The 23,815-nt window shown below is 35.3% G+C and overlaps 1 protein-coding gene across 1 annotated transcript in view; it reads left to right on the forward strand.

The window, feature by feature from the left end:
- Positions 1–207: 207 nt before the first annotated feature.
- The window catches only part of LOC122528920 (metabotropic glutamate receptor 7-like), a 52,006-nt gene continuing 28,398 nt past the window's right edge, over positions 208–23,815 (forward strand). The window contains exon 1 of the mRNA XM_043654564.1: positions 208–552. The gene's annotated coding sequence lies outside the window, so the exon portion shown is untranslated. The remainder of the gene's footprint in view (positions 553–23,815) is intronic.

The raw sequence follows: 23,815 nt of genomic DNA on the forward strand, positions 1-23,815 counted from the left end.
AGTCCACCCCGTGGTACCGGTGTCGCGTTCTTCGTTTCGTTGCTTTTTTCCCTACCTCCCCGGAACCCTTTCGTGGACGACGTTGTCGCTATGTTGCCTCTCGCGTATCAGTGACAAAGAGCGAACGATAAGGCGAACGAGCGAACGAGCGAGCGAGAGAGAAGAGAGAGAGAGAGAGAGAGAGAGTGACAGGGAGGGTGGAAGAGAAACAGAGAGAGAGAGAGAGAGATTGAGAGAAATAAAGAGAGAGAGAGAGAGAGAGAGGGAGCGCGTTAAGGGTAAGAAGAGAGGAATAGAGCGTGAGCATACCGTGACTCGCGCGCGCGGCATCAAAGAGCAAAGCGACAGGCGAAGAGTGTGGAGTGCGAGAAGTGGAGAAATCGTGGGAGAGAAAAGGAGGAATAGATAGAGAAAGAGGAAGATAGCACGCCGTGTTGAGAAAGAAAAAAAAAAAGAGCAGCTTTCCCTCCCTTCTCTCCGACTTTCTTCGACGATCAGACAGGACAGCGTCGTTCAACGTCACCAGCGACGTCGGCATCCTGCACGATCAACGTACGTTTCACGTTCGAAAGAAATATTCACTTATTCCGTATTTTGCTAGTAGTTGCCTGTTAGTCTCGTCCTTTCGCCTTTTTTTTTTTTTTTAGTGATTTTAGTGATCTCTATGAAAGTTTCGTCCCGCTAAGAGTAGCATCGTTCCCATGGAATTCGTGTCCGACAACGACGCGACGGATCAGTCTCTGGCGATGAAAAGACGCGGACGCAACACGCGTATCATTCGTCGCTTTTACTGTTTCGCCGAAGAGAAAGAATGACTCGAAAGGGGAGAATTATTCCTTCCCTTTTCTCGTTTACCGCTCGACCAACGAAACTGGACACGTTCCCTCTTCGCTCGTACCCACAACAGTTTCGTATTTCGTACAGTTCGGTAGACGTGCACAGGCCTTTCCGCCTTTTCCTTTTTCTTCCAACAAGTTTCCGAGGTATTGTACCGCGAAAATTAATCTCGTTGTCCAGACGACTGCCTGTGTCTTAATCAATCGAAACTCGACCGAGTGTACACCGGATGAAAAATATTCGGATCGGATCGTTTCCTTTCTTTTTTTTTTTTTTCTTTTCTTTAAGGATCATTCACCTCGCGGCGTTCGCCGACGTAACTGTTAATTAATTCCAGGAGCACGCCTTTGGCTGTCGCATTCTCTCTTTTCATTTTCAATTTTCAAAGCTTTCGCGAGAACGTGCCGCTGACTTTGAAACTGAACAAGCTCGTCGATAACGCTCGCGACGGGCAATAACGTTTACCACAAAGTTCGTTGGTTTTTTTTTTTTTTTCGTTAACGAGCACCTTCTCGACAAGATTCCGTAAAAATGATAATTCCGCGTCTCTTTCCTCTTCGTTTGGTATTTCTCTTTCTGGTTGAAAATCGTTGTGTATTTCAGAATAATCAGAATCAATCAACGCTAACTTGCAATATGTGTTCGAATAATTACAAGCTAATGATTATTTCGACTTCTGAACGAACACTGATGGTTTCAACTTGACGCATTTTAAGTGTTAGAACTCCTCGGTCACGATTTAATCATATTCCAACTATTTTTCTCTCCTCTTCTAGCCTCGTTTCTTCTTTCACTTTGCGGCCGTAACTTTGAGTTTATTAGCCTCAACTGTATACGTTGAGCGGAAAACTTTATCGTGGCACTTAAATAATCGCGATGATTCAACGTTATCAACGTTAACAAGCGCGATCGAGGATTAAACTAATTGAAATTTTATCAAATAAGTAATCGATATTTAATCGATAACGCGGCTGCTTCATAATTTAAACTCGCTTTGATATCGATATTTTGCATGACGTGGACTCATTCGAGTGTAACGTTCACGTTTCAGTAGCAGTATCACTATGGTTCCGCTAATGTTTCGTTAAACAAAATGACGAAATAACGGCTCACCAGGTGAGCGAACCAAATTGAAAAAGTTAACAAGTAATATCTTTTACACGGCTCAATTTGTTACTCGATCTATATATTTTGTACAGTAAATACAAGAGGAATGTTAAGCGATGTAGTCACGGGCAAAATTCAATTAATTCCCTCAGTGGTTTGTTTATCGAGTTATTAATTTCATTAGTACGTTTCAATATTATTCGTCAACCTATATTTGCTTTCCAAAAGATTGAATATAAAAATCTTGACAGCAATAAGATGATTAACAAAACATCATTATTATCATGTATCTTACACACTAATTATTATTAATTACCGAAACTTACTTTTCTCTAATTATTGTAAGTATTATTCAGCCAAATGTTAAGTGACGTAGTCAAAATTCAATTAATTCCCGCAGTGATTTGTTTATTGAGTTATTAATTTCACTAGTGCATTTCGATATTATCCGCTTTCGAAAAAAACGAAACACGAGATTCTTGATAGTGATAAGACAATTAGTGTTCATTAGTCAACACATCATTATTATATATTACACGCAGTATTTGTTATTTTTCTCTAATTTGCAATTATTGTTCAACTAATTATTTAGTCATCGAATACTATCAAGAACTATTAAAACGCATTAACCAACTGACACTGGTAGTTCGTTAGGTGTTCCCTTTGATCATCGGTGCTTTCTTTCGATCAAACTGATCGGACAAAGTCCGATTTCTCTCGCAGTTTACAATCGTGGGTCGCGTAATTGTTTTCTGTGTGCTGTTCGATAGGTTTGAAGTCGCAATGGGATCGTGGCTCGTGTTCTCTTCTAATTAATTGTAAATTTTGTAACAGTTTACAATTGAAATTCCATTATATACTCGGCGAACTTTAACATAACTGAACGATCAGTAGTTTCGAACTATCGATCCCAGGCAGGGGTTCATCTCCCAACTTTCGGAATAAAGGCTGAGCCTCGACCAATATGTCAAATGTTAATGTCGCAGCAGCGTAACATTTTCCGACAGCTACTTAAGAACACCGACGACAGCGTAAATATGCATGTTGGAATCAGCGTTTCGTTCCCTATTACCACGCGAAAATAACTGCTTTCAGCAGTGCTATGTAGCTTCTACTGTCACTGGCTTGCAGATTTTTTTACCCGAGGACGCAGAAACGATGCATCACTGCGTGAATTATTTCGAACAAAGTGGTAAAAATCAAGAATTAGAAATTTAATAGAAATAAAATTGTTTTCCGAGTTTCCCTTCTCCAGTTGTGCTTCGATGTAATTTCTACGAAAATATTTTGCAAGGTTGTTTACTCTTCTTTCTCTATACGAACGTATACAATATACGAAAATTATTCGGAACATTTAGGTTCGATTTCTTTGATTGTATTCGTGAAAATATGGATTCGCGGCACACTGATGGTTACTTTTCCCCCCTTTTGCATATTCTTTGAGCCTCCTCACGTTTCCTTGTCATTTGTTTCAAATTCCCTTTACTTATCACTTCACGATTTTCCGAATGAACGAGCATTCTAATAAGGAATGGGTCTCCAGTTAGAAATTTTCAACTTCGTGCTTTGTAACTAAAAACTGATCGAAGTAGTTACAAAACGCTACATTCTCTTCGTAGCCCTCATGAAAAAACATCATGGTCTACTGGAGTGGCTTTCTCCTCCGTAGAATTTAATTAATACTGACGAATTTCTCGAAAATCGGATTCGTTGCCAGCAACAACCGCAGATGACGCGTAAAAAGTAAGTTTAATCGTATAAATATGAACTCTGTAGGACAAAGGAACACGGAGAGAGGAATATAATCAGCTTTGTGCACTTGCGTTTAACTATTTCATTTACAATTCAAAGTTTAATACCGGCAGTTCATTCGTCGTTCTAGAACAAAAGATACCTGGTTCAAGGCACTATCAAAAGAAATTGCATCTGCATATTATACATGTACACTGTCAAGGTGTATTGCTAGCGCAATTTCAGGCAAACTGTTACGTTTGCAATTGATCAGTTTGTCAGTGCACGGTGTAACATTGTAGATTTAATATTTGCACGATGCAAATAGTTTCTATTTGAGGTACGTGTTTCATATGTCATGCATACGAACTTGAACGCGAAACAACAAAATATTGTCGTATCACTGAAAAGTTAGAAATTATCTACTGTTTTTGCAGCTTCAGCGTCGTGTTTTTCAATTTTTTATTCTTTGTCCAGCACCGAATGAAATTACGCGACAGACTTTAACGCAAAAGTTAGTCTACAAAACAAAACGTTCAAACGCTAATTGTTGAAAGCATTTATTTTATAATGTGTGTTACATTTTTTACGCTTGTTTATTCAGTATTTTAGCGTGTCCGAAATTCATGTCTCAAAGCTTTCCCGCGGGAGAGACTTTGAATCGTTGGGTAGAGAAAGCAGACTTTATTTAATGGTTCGTTGTCTCGAAATTATGCAACGCTTCGATATAAGAAAAGGAAAATTTCAAAGCAAATGAAACTTGAGAGTGTTTGCCTCGTCTTTTCCAAACGTTTTACATTTGTACACGTGCATACAAAAAGACAAGAAATCTTTTAATTATCTCTGTTAATTATGAAAATGCAAATAATTCACGAGAGTATTTAAAAAGAGGTCAGATATGTTGGTATTAGTTTCTTTGGCCATGCTCGTGTAGAATTTCGTTCGATTTTCGGAAATTTCAAAATGCCTCGCAAAAGTATTTGAACATTATATATATATATATTATGCACTGCTATATTATTATGCACCAAGGCTACTACTATTGTAACGTTATATGCCCTACGCGTATTAATTCATGTAGCGAAATACGATTGTCATAACTGTATTGGTAAAATTTGCAAGATAGTTAAAATATTCGTATACATTCCTTTTGTCAGAAAGTCACGATATTGAATTAAACCATCTTTATCACGAATTATACGTTTATGATATTCGTACTTCATTATCTTTTTCCTAAATATATAATATCTTCTTAATAAATATTCGATACTTACCTTTGGTAGTAAAAGAAAAATTAAATGCAAAAATCTCATATGCGAAAGTATATAAAATACTCAAATAATCCAATAATATCTTTTCCAATATTTAATGGATAATTCTCTATCCAGGTTCCACTTTTTTAAATTATATTTATAAAACTATATAATTATACTCGTACATATAGTGCATATGTTTATAAAAATGTTTTAGAAAGGATTCCGCAAGCTATTGCATCGTAAGTGATGCACTTAGAATCGCTTTAGTATCTGTAGTATTCAGTATTATTATATCTGCAGTGCAATATTATATCTAGGAGATTTCAACGACTCGTAGCATAAAGTCAACTGATGACAAATAGACGAGCCATTGATCCTCGATCACAAAAGGCTCTCCAAGTAGTAAAGTCTACGTTTACGACGACGTAACATTGCAATTGGCAGACGTCGAGCCTCGTATACTTCTTATCACTTCCTTCGAATTGATTCGAGCGTATGTTATGATGATTCTTCCCCTTTGTTTCGTATTTTCGCATCTGTTCCTTTTTTCTTTTTCTTTTTTTTCTTTTTTTTTTCTTTTCACTAAACAATAATTTAGTTCGAGCATTCTCCAAAAAATGATAAATTAAACGACGTTACTTCGAACGAACGAGCGGTTCGTGAAATTGGTTTACCACACCTATCTATTCATTCGAGAATACCCTATTGACTGTACCTCTTACTGCACGTGTATTATGTGCAACGTATCCATCATATTGTTACGTTACTTGGCGAATAATACAGTGACAGCGCTAGAAATTGGGAAACAAGGAAGCATCGCGGCGTGTGCTAGAATTAATCTGCAAGTGATAAGAAATTACACGCAGCCCGGCAATCCGATAATTGGAAATAGACGCCATTTCCCGGCATCTCTTAGGATTTAACGTAATTACATGGTCATTATGTGTACTTTCAACTCCTTCAGGTACACCTTTATTTATTGCATCGTGCAAACGTAACATCACCTTTTCAAATCTTCTTCTTTTATTCGTACAAAACTCGTAGAAACTCTTTCTCGAAAAATTTCGCAAAGATTCGCGAAATTTTCTAAAATTCAGTGAGCTTTCAAGGAGTCGAGCTAAAGAAACGGAACTTGAGTATTTTACTTTTGTAGATTATAAGTATTTTATGCACTTGTAGATCTAACATTATTGTTCGGGACCACTGTACACACTAAATTCGTCGTCGTGTTAGCTTGTCGGTGGCAAAATTTCGACTTTCGACCTTGAAGACAAATTTACTCGAGCCAACGTGTACACCAACATCGCTCTACGCCAGTTGTTTATAGATGCATGTGCCGCGTATCAGCGTGGCATTGTTCACTATCAAACGATCAAATCGAGTGAAATAACAATTGGACCGCATCCAATATCTGGATCATCGACAGTGAACCTTTTACGATTGCTCGGTAATTGCTTTCATTCGAAATCCCGTTAAAAACTTACGCGGCCGCGTAATGCCGAATCCCTTGCCATCCGATCTATATTTTATTTGTTTCAACAATTGTTTCGGATCGTTTCTCTCTTTTTTTTTATTAAGCTAGTTAAACTATTGGATTGAATCATCCGGCCAATTTACCCCGAAATAAATAATCCAGCAATTTCCTTTGTAAAACGTAGTTCGAAGATTAATCGTTGTGGTGGTGGTGTATAGTTGTGTAAGGGAGTTCTACTTTTACTTGCCGTGTACAAACATGAAATATTTGCTGTCGGATCGAACCGACGCGACATGCAATATAAATGTCTGTCTTACTCGATACTGGGTAGATGTCAGTGAGACCAATCGATAACATTTATTCGACTTTCGGTTAAACGTGAGTGTTCTTTCTCGGAGCAACTAGTTTCTGCTTAAAAAAAGCGCGTTCTTGTCTAAAAGTGGAAAGACAAATTCTCTCGCTAACTATGAAAGAAACATTATTTAAATATCATTAATACTTCGTTACAGTTAGTAATTCTGAGCAATTATCAATCGAATAATTTCCAAATTTAAATTCTTAGAGAAATTAGTATCTGTAATGGACTCCAAAAATGACACAGATATTTTCGCAGTTGTACAAAATTTATTTCATCTTCCTTCGCTTTAAACACGAGCACGTGCGTCATTATACATACATACATACAGTTGATTGCACGATTAATAATTAAATAATTTTCCAATTTAATTCGAATAATTCTTCACGCAGTCAACAATGATGAGTAACTGAATAATTTACAGATTTAATTCGAAATACTAATTGAATGAAAAGTTCATTTTCCACGGGAACTGAAATAATGATTAAATATATATATACTGTTCGCAATTATATGGTACAAAAGTCTTGGCACTCCGCACTACTACTTGTAGCGTTCAACAGTGTCAAGACGGAATCGTCGAGGGGAAGTTGTCTGTCAAATAATGAATGATCGATCCGGCTGTTTATCTTGCTCCTACATAATATTTAAGCAAGATAAACATTCGACTTTAGCTACCAATACTTGGTTTCCAACATTGCTACTTGGAGACGCATTTTTCCTTTTTGCGACACAGTAGTTGCGCCAACGTTCCATTTACACGGTCCAGTTAATTAAAGAAAACATACAAATTTACTTGACGTAAAACGTTTCATTTCAACGCGAATATGGAAATAATCAAGAAGCGTATTTTTGCCGCTTTCCCCTTTGCGCTCTCCTGTTTATTATTCCTCCCCGTTGGAAACGCAGATAATTAAACAAAAATACAGTACTTGTTTGTGGCGTTTACACAGGCTTATCACGTTGCCTTATCTCTTCGGGTTTTTAAGGAACGCGTAAAGCGAACGTTCGGAGATTAGCAAGCAAATAACAAAATCGTTTCTCTGAATCTAGTTGGTTTCGCTAGTTATTTTTCCATTTAACTGCGGCAACTAGAAATACAGTAACAATCGATTCGGCGATATACGAGTTATCGTAAAAGCATAATACACAGGAACACGCAAAGTCTGAATTTTCAAATAGTTTCCTCCCAATTATGCGTCGCGGTTTGTTCCGTACGATTATTTCTGAATACGTAATAGCTCTCCAATGATAGTGAAGCCAATATTCGATTCAATTCTCAGACCTCGATAGGACGAATTGCAAATGTATCTGAAGGCTTGTTTATTAGATGTTATCCAATATTTTTGGCAACACTTTTGTAACGCACGCAGAAACGACGATGTATCGTTGACAAAATAATAATGCAGTACGTGTAACATGTAAATTATCACGTTGCAACGAAATTTAAACACCTTGTTATATTTATCAAGCTAAATATATCGAAACGTGGAGCAAACGAGATTTAAACGTATGAAATAAAATGTTAGTTCGGTCGGAGGAGGAGGCGGAGGGGCAGGAGGGAGCAAATATTGAATGAATTTTCGTGTCCGTTTTTAACGGATGCTTTGGCACGTTTCAGAGATATCGCGGACAGTTTTTCTTATTTGTCGATAGAAGTTTTCAATCCGATGTTTCAATTCACGCGGGGTAACAACACGCGGCGGAAATGCCGCTGCGAAAAAACAAATCATTACACGCGGGATTACGAAAGCGCGCGACACAATTTTCCACGCCGCGTTTCTTGTTTGTCGCGACAATTATATTGCAAGCGTGTGTACACACGCCATTATATATTAAATATTTGACAATAATTACGTACATTAAATGTTAAATATCGCACGTGATATATTTTCTATCCTAGAAGATACTCTTTTCTAGATTCAAACATTCTTCGATGAATAAACCACTGGAGCAAAGTCGTTGATTAAATCAAATATTTCATATAAATTCGAAGGAAAAAGAATTTTTGTGAAAAGATTCAGTTTCCTTATGAAACATACACTTCATTTATGAAATTACACGTTTCATTTTTATAATGGGGAACTGAGTAAACTTCTAACACGTACGACATCTTCTTTTCTGCTATCTATCAATCTCCTATCTAAAGTGAAAGCAAAATTTTTAAAAGTATAAAGTAGCAGTGGAATGAGTAATAATAAAAATAAATTCTTGCAATTCTATATCTTTATGAACGTAATCAAAGAAACAGAGTTTAAACAAAAATTTTATTTACGAGTGCCATAATAACTGCTCTGTGTTTGATATCATGTCGTCTACTGTTACATATATTCTTTAAATTTCCAGCATCATAAATTTCTCGAACATTCACCGGTTGCATATAATAAATACGACTCGTTGTATATTTCATAATCAAACGGCTTATAACCGTTAATAATTCGAATTGCCCGAAATATATATTTACTCTGCGATCGAGCGGTTACAACAAGTCGTTAATTCATTAAGTAGTTGTACAACGAACGTCAACAGGTTACAAAATTGATAAAACAGAGCGACGTTGAACGTTGGTTCTCGCTAATACTTGGAGAGAAATAGTAAATAGAATGTAAATATTTTTATTTTCTCATGTGTGTAGTAACATATGCAAATATGCATTGTGCAATAAGTTTTTGATTAAAATATAGGAAAATCATATTTCATCAAGTAGTATAATATTTTACAGAATAATGGTATTGCAACCAATAGTGTATATATATATATATATATATATAGGTGTACACGAATCGCATTTATATTTTATATATATACGTATACGAATCTCATTTATATTTTATACATACGTATACCCGTACCACGTTTATATTTTTATCACACTTTGGACGCACATACCATTCTACTCGTTCATCTTCTCTTTTCCCTAACTACCAATACACAACATTCATACAACACACATCATTCATACAACACACATACTAACCTCGGTTGCTACGCTCGTCGACATTCATAATGTATCACTCTAACAGAATAGAAGACAGCGAGTGACGGTTGTGAAATATGTTTATTTTTAAAATTTGTCTGTCTCATTTTCAATTCACTATTTTCGATATTTGAATCCGAGTGAAAGTAGTAAATAGTATTTTCTCATGATTCAAAAATTTAATGAAATTGCATTTCATTTAGGCATTAAATGAAATAGTATTTCCGAATAGTATCTAGTTATGCAAATATTCCATTGTTTACTATTTTATATCAAATTATTTCAAATTTTCCCCAGCCCTAATACTGATAGCGTGGCTAATAGTGATAATCAGCTTTATATGATGTTTATTGCAACGAACGGAGAAAACGGAGAATTCTATTTTAATCAGCTCTATTTTTATCACGTCGTTTTAACGAATCTAAATGCACGGCGCGGCCCGGCTCGCTTAGGTGGCTAAAAGTGAAACGATTATAGAACTTATGCTAATTGGAATTGACTTTTGCACGCGGAGGGACTTTTTAGTGGTTTTTTAGGGATCCTCCGTCAACAAACTGGGATGGGGATAAATGACAGCGCCGCAGATTGGTGAATTTGATTTTACACGTAAAAATTCTTAGCGTACCGGACACCGTTCCCCCTTTAGAACGACAGAAAAACGAAATTCTTTTTCCTGGTCTTTCAAGAATCCTTCGCCTTCCCACGACTATAAAGAACTTTTCCTCTTGCACGTTTTTAAGTACGTTGCACACCCGACTTTTTGCACTCCGCGGAAGTTTAAACTCTATGAATTCAACCAACTTCCCGGCCCTTGATTATTTTTCTTTTGTCCTATTATTCTCCTTGGTTAGGCTCGTAAATTACGCGCAGAATCGCATGTCGCGTCTTGAGTTAATCCTTAAAAATTACACGAAAAATGTCCGATGCATTCTCTGCATTTTGTAAATGAATCGAGTCAAATAAAAACGCGACTCGATGTTTCGTTAGATCTGTTATGGATCCTCGCTTGAAAATTGCGATATGACTATTGATGATGTAATACGAAATTGGACTTGAAAATATATATATCGCATCAATTTATTGTTGTTGTGCTAAAATTATTTGCAATAATGGTATTGTTACAGGGTGATACTAATCAAAAGAAAATTATCATATTATCATGTGAGATTTATATTTTATTTTTCTAACAATTCGGCCAACGAGCATTCGTGTTCAACGAGCCAACGTCAACGTGTCGCGATAGTTTCAACAACGTAAGAGCGTCGCGTCTCGGGAGAAAAAAAAATCTACGGACGTTAGAAAGCCTAAAATGTAGCTGAGTGGCATATCAACTTCGCACGATAATGTGCACATAGACGCAACTTATTTACATGAGAAAGTACTCCTTTGAGTTTGCATCATTTAACATCACGTCACTGTATCCTTGGCATCTTGTATTCTTGACATGGTCAAGAAACCACTTTACCATTCAAAGGGTTGAAAGAACGGAACGTATACGTACGTAAGTGGAAAGAAATGCAAACGTATACACGTATGTATGTACACCGTACATGCATGTATGTACTTCAACATAACTTCCTTCCTGTTGAAAGCATTCTTCCACTCTCTTGCCAAGAGGGACGCAATTACTTTTTGAATTAATTCTGCATTAATCCTGCAGTTTCAGTTAGAATTTTTGGACTCTATTGATCTGATTACATTTCGCGCTCTGCCCTTTCCTATAAAAGTTTATTAAAATCTTTCAAAAGAATTATGTATTATATAAATTCTTGTTACTGTCAGTGAACCAAAGGACAATATTAAAACTATTTTCCAGAAAAGATAACGTTTCAAACGTACGGGATTAGAATGTAATGTATGAACTTTAATTAAAATTTTTTTAAATGAATATGAGAATATAGTTTAAACGATTCACATTGATGCTTGTAGAAATTAATTACGGTTAATTAAATGTTTGAGTCAAAGGAATTCTTTGACTCAGAAGACTGATTAATCTTTCTTTCTTCTCTAATTTTCAATTTTATTTCCCATGTAAAACTCTCACAAACAAGGTTGCGTTCTCACACGATTTTCTTCATTTTTCTTTTCTTTATTTAAACAAATAGTTAGAGAAAGTTATTCGAAATTAAATTAACAATAAACTTGTAATACGATCTCTTTCAATGTATGTCATTCTTTTCATTTAAAAGATTTTAGTCACTCAATGATTTAGATCAAACGTATTACAATTATTCATCTTTATTTTATTTACATGAACAGATGAATTAGCATATATAGAAAATATAGTTAACAGCAAACAAGTTACTTGTAATAAAATTAATAGAAACAAAGTTTTTTTCCGTTTGAACTACACAGAATGGATCAAGAACAATTCGCGTGTACAATGTGGAAAGAAAAGTTCCATAATTAACAATAGACAGCTCGAACATAAGTCTCGATCGAATACAGTCTCCATCGTCAGTTGACAGAGATTTCAAAGTTAATATTGCTTTATCGCACGACTGTTTCATAAGCTCGATTTCTTGAATAGCTGTACATGACACTTGTTTAAACGAGAATAAGGGCACTTAATCTCTTATTCACCGCAACCCTATTACCAAGAATTACGTTCAGAATGAGGAATTTCTCGGGTGTGTTACACCTCGGTTAAAATATCAATTGTAATATATATAGATAGCATAAATATATATAGTTGTTCGCTGCAGTATCTTCAAATTTTTTTACAGATCATATCTACAAATTGATGAAACATTCGTTCAGTCTTTATTATACTCAGCTCCATAAATAATTTTTACGTACCGTTTCGGGTTACAAAAATAATCGAACGTTATAAAAGTATTTGAATAATATAAATTTTCGAATCACGCGAATCAAACATGTTTGAAATAATTTCCTTCCAACATTCACTAACGTTGTTCCCTCAATTTTAGAATGCGATTAGACTGTCGTGATTTTTGTGCAAAGTCACATTCCTGAGAATGCAATTTGAAAAGCAGAAGCTTAGCTGGAAATTGTGTCATGTATTAAACATTAAATTTACGATATTCAGTTTTCTGTAAATTTTCTTCACGTTGAAATCGCAAGCCGGGGATAACAATCCCCTCTGTCTGTAATTCAGACGATACTGCATCGAGATTACATTAATGTATGCGAAGCGACAAAAGGAGTAACCCGATGGCAGATATAATAGATATAATTGTCTAGCTAGCTGAATTGATGATAAACAATAGATTCAGCCGCTCTTATTCCAACGTTGGACAACATCCGACCAGAATGCATTTCCAAATTGAAACTGTTTTCCTCCGCGTTATATCAAATCGCCGCTTAAGTTTTGTCCGCCATTTCGTACGCGTTTATCACCGTGATCACTTCTAATAAGCTTGTTGAAATAATGGCTCTAGAGCCTAAATAAGACCGGCACATGACGTTCTTGCTATCAGTTTTCCTGATAGTTCAAACGGCCTCACCTTTCACATTTTTCGTTTCACATTTTTCGTTTCACATTTTATAATTGCAACTGTGTGTAACTCTTGCTCGTTTCTGTATGTAAAATAACTTTCGTGTTATTTATCCTGGCCAGTGGGAAATTGGCCAATAGTTGAGAGTTTGCTTACACCCGCCGAATAAGTTTTCAAATTTGGTTCCCACGGGAACGAAAAAGCTTGATTCTATATTTTTTTCTCGCGATGTCAATTGTCCATTGTATCGCACTGCGGCAAATATTTCTATAAATTCATATTTTTATGGACAACCAAAGAAATAGAAATATATTTTCTGTATGAAATATTACATTACAAAGAGCACTCTCTATCATCTATATATCATACATTTCACATTGTGTATCTTCCAAATATCCTCCAAATGCACGTAATTTTCCTACTACTAATGGACTGTCAAACTAAACGAAATATCCAAAGTGAAGTACTCGCGATGATCTTTAACAAATGAAACAAATCTCCATTTCTTCGACAGCCGTTCGAAAAAATCTAGATTCGAATAGAAATTCTAATAGGTTATTTATCAAGTTTGAACGAAAAGAAAATTGTTTCTTTCCCTGTTAAAAAATCCTCAGCTACGATCAAAAATTAGCTGAGATCACTGATCGTTGAGCTTCCTCTTTGCATGCCATACAATTAAATCCGAAAAGTGGAAGAACGCGAACTTCTTGCACACTGCAAGTTTCTTCTCGTCTCTCAGCCGGCAACTCTCCTAATTTTTGCAATATTACTTCAGCTACACGAAGCGTCGACGTGAAGAAATTTCACCCGTCGAACTTGAAGCACGATGTATCATCCGTAGGGGAGCCATTAGACCGTACTGGAATGTAATCTACAAGGTGTTCCATTAAAAGAATGGTCGCGAACAGACACACGATCTGCGTTTGCCCTGCTTTAACCCAGCTCGTCCACGGTGTTCTTCAGTTTTTGCGTATGATAACGCATCTCGTTAGTGCTCCATTTAACGACTGGAAAAGACCTGAAAAGCCTTTGCACAGCTGTTACAGAATTTATAATTTCCGTAGTCGTGCAGCCGGAAAATTCGAGTAATTAAAGGGACATTTAAAACAGAACATCTTCGCTTAATATCATCTTTCGCTGGGCGTAATCTCGGAGAATATTCTCATAATGTTTTCGGAAACGAGGGGCTGAATTACTTGGCTTCTGTTTTAAATAATAATCAATGTAACAAGGCATGGAAGTGAATTTTCTGAAGGAAAAAAAGAAAAGAAAAATGACCGAAACGTTTGTGTAAGGGCTTGGGAAATGTACAAAGATAATCCTTTTATGTGACAAAGATCTTTACTCGCGCATGCACTTTGTATGATCGTAAACGTGAAACGTATCACAATCTACGTTAAAATTTTCAACGATCTTGTTACACGATGACTTCGAAAGTCAATTTACGCTAAAAAAAAAAAAAGGAAAGAAAGAAAGGAAAGAAAGAAAACAAGAGAAGCAGTAAGAGAATAAAATTGAAACGGCAATTTGTGAATGCATCGATGAAATTGCGAGGGGAGCCGCCGCTATACTGGATGGTATAGTTGGTTAAACAGAGGAAAATTTCCCTTTGTGACTCTTCGCTTCGAACGGAGATAACCAATAGTTTGGCCCAGTTGTTCGAATCACTCTGTATACATGTATATCTAATCAGATGTAATGAAATCTAATTGTGAGCACGATTTTCATTTATGGAAACGTAGCGCTATTGATTATCTATGTATATCTAGAACGTAACGAAAGTCGAACAACTCCGCGGCCAAACAGTTGTTTCAACTTTTCACGCTGCGTAAAGTTAGAGCCACGCTAGAAATTTCAACAATACGTCTTTGTCTATGCTCATTGTCGAAGAAAGAGCGCCGGTGGATAAGTTAACGAACTAACCGTGGCTCCCGGGGCAAATATTACATTTTACGTTTGCTTTACTCATTCTCTGCACAGCGTCGTGTAACTCGCTGCTTTGCCGTTGCGTTTCACCAATACGCCGTTATAACGGTAGCCAAATAAATTATGGCTTTTCACAGCAAATCGTTCTCTTCGCCTGTATATTTTCCAATATTTGTTTCACACTCTATAACTTATTGCTTTGCTTCTGCATATTCTCATCGACACATTGTTGTAACAATGTCAAATTAAATTATGCAGCCAGAATGTCGGTGGATGAGTGAACAAAACTAGATGACTTTCAGAGCAAACACTTTCTACGTATATATTTTTCAACATTTGTTTTCACGTCGTGCAACTTATTGCTTTACTTTTGTGATTTGTCAATACCCTGCTGTAACAATGCCAAATAAAGCCAGAGTGCCGTGTAAATAAATTAACAAACCAAGTGACTTTTGGAGTGAACATTTTCAACTTCTCGTGGATTTTGACAGTCCATGTATCCATACATCCAGATCTTGAAAATTTTATTGTATAGCTGTTGTATCTTACCAAAATATCAAATGATTTATTTACAATTATTCTAGATTTTAAATTAAATGCAAACAGCTACATTCAACTTAGAATCTTTTCCTCTTGCGTGTAGTTCTGATCATAATTATACGTATAATTATAAATAAAATATATTTTAATTTCGAAACATGTTACTGCTGTGACCTTCTGTACAATCGAATTAATATTGTTAATAGAATTTTAAAATATATATAATAATAATAATTCTTGCATACGCATATAACGTTTTAATGATCTTATTTGACAATAGTCAGGCTTTTTATCAGACAATTGTCTAAAAATATCATTTCATGCATTTTACGAAATATACTGACACTATGTTAATTTAAATAATATTATTCAATCGAAAGAAATACATTTGCAAGTAATTATTCAATTGTTGATAGCTCTACGACTACCGAAGTCACTAGTTAATAATTAATATTGATATTAATAGTACATTTAATTATCAATGGTAGTTTATTACTAATATTAATGAATGCCGGCAGTGCCATTTATCGATCTCGATATAGTGGAAAGAAATCTAATTAGGCATACATAGGCAGCAAGTACAGATACCAGTTTAATACCTTTTAAAATCAATTTCTCTGGAAATATGCTCTTTGATTAAAAAAAAAAAAAATTCTGCTGCATTTTCGATTAATTTTCTTTTTTCTTTTTTTTTCAAGAGAGCAATTTTGTCCCGTCATAGCAATCGTTTCAATTAACGTTCACTGCGTTATTATGCAGTGAAATTGCATTCCTGTTTTATGGAGAATAGCTTAGTTTTCATTTTATCGTATACACATTTTCTCTCTGTGTAAATATGCTTTATTACGCGTTCCGATATCTTTTTGACGCGTTCATCAGATTTGAATTTTTTTCTATTACTGTCGTTGCTATCTTCTTGTTTTGCGATCTGGCACGTTTAAATCGTTCTCTCCCTGCTCGTGAAATAAACATGAATTAATACTTTCCGAGTAATAATGTGGTTTACGCTTGTAGTATCGTAATTTCGAGTCGTACGTTGGATTTAAAATGAAGTGGCGTAAAAATGTATTGAAATACGAATCAATTTATTGAAACTGAGAGATCGTAAATTTCGTACGTGAATATTTCAAGTGGTTTACTCTTAAATTTAGATAGATATTTTAAATACTTAGCTGCGATGAAATATGTACTTCCTAAGGAAACGTTGTGATCTTGAATATAGTATATTTTAAAAATTTTAAGCACCGTAATTTTATTTTTCTTAAAGAACTGAATACACACTGTGTCAGAGAATGTACGAAATTTCAAATTCAAGATTATAGAATATTTTCTATAAGGGAGAGAAAACTCGTAACATTTTTCATTTTATTTTACAATATTCCATTTTATTTCACGTGATATGATCTGAATTATTTATCGCGCTTTTACTACAATATTCAAAATTCTACGATTCTATTGCTGACTACAACGAGGAAATAATTCAGAATTGGTTAGTTAAAAGGTTTTCGTTTTTGAACTAGACAAAGAATATTGGATGTTAGCTGGAATGTTCAATTCCATCGTTTCATACATCGAATATGACACAGACCTACATTTATTCTACTTTTTCTAAAATTCTTTCAATAGCGAAAAATTGAATGGGCTAAAGAATATCTTGCGGAATCTACTTGAAAGGATCTATTATTGAAGAAGACAAAGAATTTTACAAAAAAGAGAACTCTGTAGATAGAAAAATTCAGAAAAAAGAACAGGCGGATATTATTCAATATTTTCTTTCATTTTTTCTTAAATTTCGAACAATCCGATGGGCATTTTTATATTAACCTCTGATTGGTATGATTAAATTATGAATGATCGTCTTCGTCATATAACATAGACGAAATAGAAATAATAAAAATAAAATAAAATAGAAATAAAAATAGTAGCTTGAAAAAAAACTAAAAAAAAATATTCAGATACCTCTTACAATAATCATAATACTCTTCGTATCATATTTATACCACATCTTTCTATACAATTCCACCAGTAGTTCAAACCAATAATAAAACTCTGACACGTCTTTGCAGTGTGGTAAAGTCACAGCAGCGATTGTCGTAATTTAATGTCGAGTTTACATTTTAATTTCAGTCAATTTCATTCTGCGTTGTGATTTAATTCAATTTTGTTACCAATAATAGTACCCTGTGTGACCGAACAATACTTTTATATTGGTTAACGGAATTACATTATATTCCATCAGTGGTAGTTGTGCTCAATGATAGAACCTCTGTTAAAGTGGTGTGTCTTTAATAAAGGTTATTTCTCGGTTATTCGCAAAATGGATTTGCAATCCATTGGGAAAGAGGATTGAGAGACAGTGGCATACGTGGACAATGCATACGCGGACTACAGGATTTCTTAATTAACGTTGACCGGCACATGGACGCACAGTACACCTGACTTTGATGGACGGGCGGCCATACCAGGACGCGGACAGCATTACCACGAGATATCCTCGAAATTTCGCGGATTCTTCTGCACTGGACAGCACATTTTCCCACTTATTTAAATTTCGGAGAAAGGCACCGGTAAAGACAAATGGACGAGGTACACGAGAGCGGGATAATTAGAAAACGGGAGGGAAGTTTCCCCTTGAACTTTTAATAATTCGGGAACGGAGGAATTCGGAACTCTGTGTGTTTGTGTGTATGCATGTGTGTGTGTGTGTGTGTGTGTGTGTGTGTGTGGAACAAAGTGAAGCACGATAAGCAGCGTGAGAAAACAGTAGGCGTGTATTGTTGGGCGCGCAGAAATTTTCGAACAGATTAAGATTTTTTCGTTTCCATGAAAGAATCTTATCTAACGTCTGGTGTGACAAGTAAACGGAAAGAACGAAAATCGTTTATTAATTATTACTTCGTTTATTAAAGATGTTATCGATATGTTTCTTGTCTTCGTTTTATAGAAGATGTTTTATAGAAGATGCTGTTAAATTAAAATCACGGAACTTTAACGGTAATTGTGTTAATAATTATTAATAAAATTAGCAAGTCGTCGTAAATACTTACGAACTGCTGGGTTTTTATTTAATTTGAAGCAATCTTGACTGAATGTTCGACCTGACTTACGTAAAAGTTTTAATTTCCCCCATGAAGGCTCGTTTCAATTTAGATTCAGGAATTAAGCTTAATTCCTAGTTAGTTTAGAACTTTTACACTTCTGGTATACAACTTTTATCACTCTTATTTAGAACGAGATGTCCGGTTATTCGCCATGTTTGTCTAAAAGGTCTCCATATGTCGAATAAATCCTTAATAAACTTCCTTTGTAAAATTAAACATCGATTGTAAAATTAACGTCCATCGCAGAGCACAAACATGTTTCCGCTGAAGTTTCGTACGCTCGTGGAGCATATTATTTACGAAAGTCATTATTATTAATTATTTATAAATGTGAAGGTCATTTACGAAAGTGAGAAAGGGATGAAATGAGAATGGGATATTCATCAAAATGGAGAGAAAATGATTAACGTACTGCTGAAACGAGCGCACCCCTTGGCTGCTTCTGGAATCTAAAGTGTAGGGATCAAAGTGACTTAAAGGACAAACCTTGTTAGCTAGTTGCCCAAAGTTTGTCAGAAGAGAGGATGTTTTCTGTATTCGGGAGGGAAGAAAAAAACTGTGAAGCAGAGCACCTTCTGACGGAATTGATTTTAAAGTTTCAACTGAGAACGATAATTCTCAGACTTTCCCTCCCCAAACAAACAAAAACCTCTAGAATTTAATATTTGTTGCATGCTGTCCGGCGAATTATTATATTATTCGTTTGTATTTCACGCGGTGTTGAAACGTGCCGCATGTTTACGAAAATTATCAAGTCTCGTAACACAGATGTGCGTGCGTGGAACGATTTTTAAAGCCTGATACGAAAGCAAAATATAAAAGCAATAACTCCAAAATACGTTTCAAATACGCGTACGTTCATATTTATTGAACAAATTCTTTTATTAACGCATAATTAAAAAATTTCACAGGCGGCTATACACGCTGTTATGAAATTCATAATGGAGATACACGCGTATGAAAATTTAAAATGTAAAATGAGAGAAGCAATTGCTGCAAAACGTTCAAAATATACACATATTTCTGTACGTACAATGTGTTTCAGATTCGTGAATTTTCGTATACCGACCTTTACGTTACCCGTTTCAATAATTTTTCTACTTTATTCTGCTTTATTCTAAAACTCTATTTATTCTAAAATACTAGAGCGAATATCTAATTTTTCTGCTACACGGCGTTCCTTTTAAACACGCGAAACTGCGCGCTTTCCATTTTAATCCAACCGAAATTGTTGTACATATTCCCGTGGAGATGCTCTCAGGGCGTTGCGAAGTTCCTTTTTTTATCGAAATCGAATGAGATTATGATAAACGTGGCAACGTGGGGAGGGAAATTTAATAAAAGTCCTATTTAGTAAAACGAGGGTGTAGCCATCTTCTCATAGCGTGTGATACCGCGATCTTCGCCTCTCGGTGAACTGGATGGAAGGAAAAAAGTCAAAGAGAAACGAAAAAGGGGAGGGCAGGAAAAAAACGTTATTCTGTTTTCCTCCTGAACAGTTTCTCACGTCATTTAACCGTTTTAGAGGGGAATATAAAACATACACACACGCATACACACACCTCCTGCCTGACAGTAATATGTATATATTATGTTTCAAATAAATCTTAAAATATCATTTGGATCTTTGAAAGAATTGTTGTTGAAAATTTTGTTCGTACAACGAGACGAATATTTTGCAAAATTACATTGACCAATAATTTATAGATTTTCTTGCATTCGTAGTAAGTTTAAAAGTATGAAAATACACGTAATAATATTCAATGTTATCAATCAGGAATTAATCTCTGGTTAAACAAATTTACGCAAGATCATACTTTCACAAATATTACGAACTAGAAACTTGATAGTACAAATTTATTTCATTCTTATAATATTTCGGATATTTTTTCATAAAAAATATAAGTAAATTTTATGTATGTATATGTGTGCGCAAGAATTCGTAATCCATTTATTATTCTGTTTCCTCGAACTCTATTTGCCTTGCCATTGTCAAATGGTTTGTCAACTATTTGAACGTGGGGCCGATCGATCGATCTCTGGGCCAACTATTTTCACAGTTTTTCTAATTCCTTCTTTTGCTCGTCGTGCGGCTCTAGTTCTATAAAATAGTTATTGACATTTCCTTTACGTGGATTATTTGCATTTCGACAGATGCTTTTTCTTTGCCCCGTTGCCAGCCGGAATCAATAGAGATGTCGATAAATGAAACAAGCGAAAAATGAAATAGCGGCCTGACCGAATTTTCGTGCATTGGGCACGTTAATTAAACCGTGGTCTATTCAAATCGTACAGTCTGTTTAATCATAGAGCTTTAACGAATTGTTACCATAAGAACGACGATTTTTATCATCAATCTTCCGAGTAATCCAATGAAACCTGCTCTCAATTAACTCGTAACTCTATCGCAATTTTCTGTTTTATATATATATATGTATCTACATATATAGTTCAGTATATAAATATGCTTCTTTATTATTCTTGTACAGGCATTAAATTTCAACGAACGTAAATATTTCAATGTTGGTAAATGAAGGATAATAATTTTCGCTAGATACACTCAAAACATAATCTAATTCACAAACAACTTTACTCGGATAAATATCAACGTACGTTCAATATTATGAAGATACACAATGTTTATCGTGGAACGTTTGAAAGTTATGGAAAACAGTGAATTAGTAATTTGCAAAGACGATACTGAAATATGACTACCAGTAAATATCATTGAAATCCTTGTCAACTTCTTTCTTAAAAAGAAAAGTTAAATAATTAAAACACTATTAAGATGAGAATATTAATCTCGTCATTATGAAATATCCACTTAAGAATATCAAATATCATTCGATTGAATTGCAATTTATTAATACAAAAGATACAATAAACGTTAGAAAGGATCGATATTCTTAATAACTATTATAAAGGACCAAAATTTCTGTCGATATCGGTGTCTATTACGACTCATCGGATATTAATTCATATATAGGACCTATATTTTTATTTTTTCGGTCCCATACTGGTCCTAAATCCGTTTCATCTTTTAAAATCTTTTTCTCACGGTTAACGATTCTAATTTTCATTATGTAACTTAGTCACGAATTATTAATATATAATGTGAAAAGTAGAACGAGTCCGCAGCGGCTGGACATCTTTAAGTAAAATGAGTCCGCGCGTGGTCAAGCATTGGCAAGTAGAACGAGCCCGTGTGTGGGCAGACATTTGTAAGTGGACCGAGTTCGTATGTGACTTTTTTGTTAATTTCTTTTTTCACTATATCCCAAGATATTACGACCATCATTACGTTGACACCGTTGACGAGTCGTATCGTCAAGTAGCGTGATATTTTCTCAGAAGATACGACGAAATTATAACTCATATTTTAATTGAGGAAAGAGACACGATTTAGCAGTTACCGCAATTGGATGTGCCGTGCAGTGTTCATACACATTCTTCGACTTGCCATTTTCTGAAAATTTTTCTGAAGAAGAAGAAAACTCTAAACAATAATGGAACGAAACAGACACACGTCGATCGTCTATAATAATTTTAAAATTATTGCGTGACAGTAAAAAAAAAAAAAGAAACAAATGGAAAATGGTCTTGAAAAGTTACGACCAACAGATACAGACGAGCAGAACCTAAAACCGACATGAGGGCCAGTATAAGATCGAAAAAAAATGACTTAAAAATAAAATCCGAGGATCGATACGTGGTCCGACGTCCGATGTACCGAAGGACCGAAATCGAAACCAATATCAACAGAAATTTCGGTTCCTCATAACAGATATTTGGAATATCGATCCCTCCTAACAATCAGGGCCGTAATGTATCAGTCTTTCAACAGTTATTTTCGGGCTCGTTTCTGCCACTCGGTATTTTAAACGCACCAATTTTAAACGCAGCTCTACCCTTCTTTATTTTGCGCTCTTTTCCGCTCAATCCGGATGCAAACTGCACAGATATATATTCCCAGGACACCGCCATGTACATATGTACGTACGGTAGCATCACGTCCACTCAAAAGCTCGGCTAGACGTGCACTTTTCTTTCACACTCTACTTTCAAGCGTTTGGTCCTTTCACACATCGCGAACACTCGAAACTCAGTTATCCGGCATAAACATTCACACCGAAATTCCTTTTCCCGGTCCACGCGTCACGTAACACGATCTGGATGAAATTCTTCGATACGAATGTCCCTACGCGCAATCGCTGTCGGAAACCACGGTCCCCGTTTTTAAATGGAAGATCAACTAGTAAGACTTGCTGGTATTTGGCACGCGACACCACGTTCGTTCGATATTTCTTCTACGGTTATAATCGACGGTTTTTTTACCAGCTCGTCCGAATAATCGGAATGTTAACGACGTGTAAAACTTCGTGCCAGGCATATGTCACGTGTCTGTCTGTATAAAGTCAGAATCTACTGAAATCCGTGGCGAATAAAGCGTGGAAAGAGGAATGATTGAATTAATCATTTGTGTTCAGTTGTGTTTCCTCGATTGACTGAAGTTTAGAAAATGTTTGCAAAAATGACGAAAAATTTGAGTTAATTTTCTTTTAGAAAGAATAATTTTCTAACTTTTTATTTTCATTTTATAAGAGGTACGCAATTCTCGAACGAACTTTTTACTTTTACTCGAATTAATATAACAGTTAAATTTTTTTCTCAACATGCAAGTTATTATTATCGCATTGGTAATATATCAAGTAGACAACGATTTTTATCGAAACTATAAAAACAGAATATTACATGTCGCTTGCCTGCAATTCAGTAAATTGAATATCGATCCGTGGATACTCTCGTTCCACATATTATTTTAAATAATCTTGGGAATTTTTCGATCACGCAGTTTCAAATACACGCAAAATTCGAACCACTTATTCTCGCGTGTCAAATTTTTATTCTTGAAAACGCGTGCAATTGTTGTTCGTTGTCCATTTTCTATATTGTTTCTCCAACAACATTATCCTGAAAATGGAAAGTGCAACAAACCTACAAGGTTCTCACAAAATCCCAAGTAACGATATTTCACGAAAATATTATATCGTTC

This window comes from Frieseomelitta varia, unplaced genomic scaffold (assembly GCF_011392965.1).
Source record: "Frieseomelitta varia isolate USP_RPSP 00005682 unplaced genomic scaffold, Fvar_1.2 scaffold_130, whole genome shotgun sequence".
NCBI lineage: Eukaryota > Metazoa > Arthropoda > Insecta > Hymenoptera > Apidae > Frieseomelitta > Frieseomelitta varia.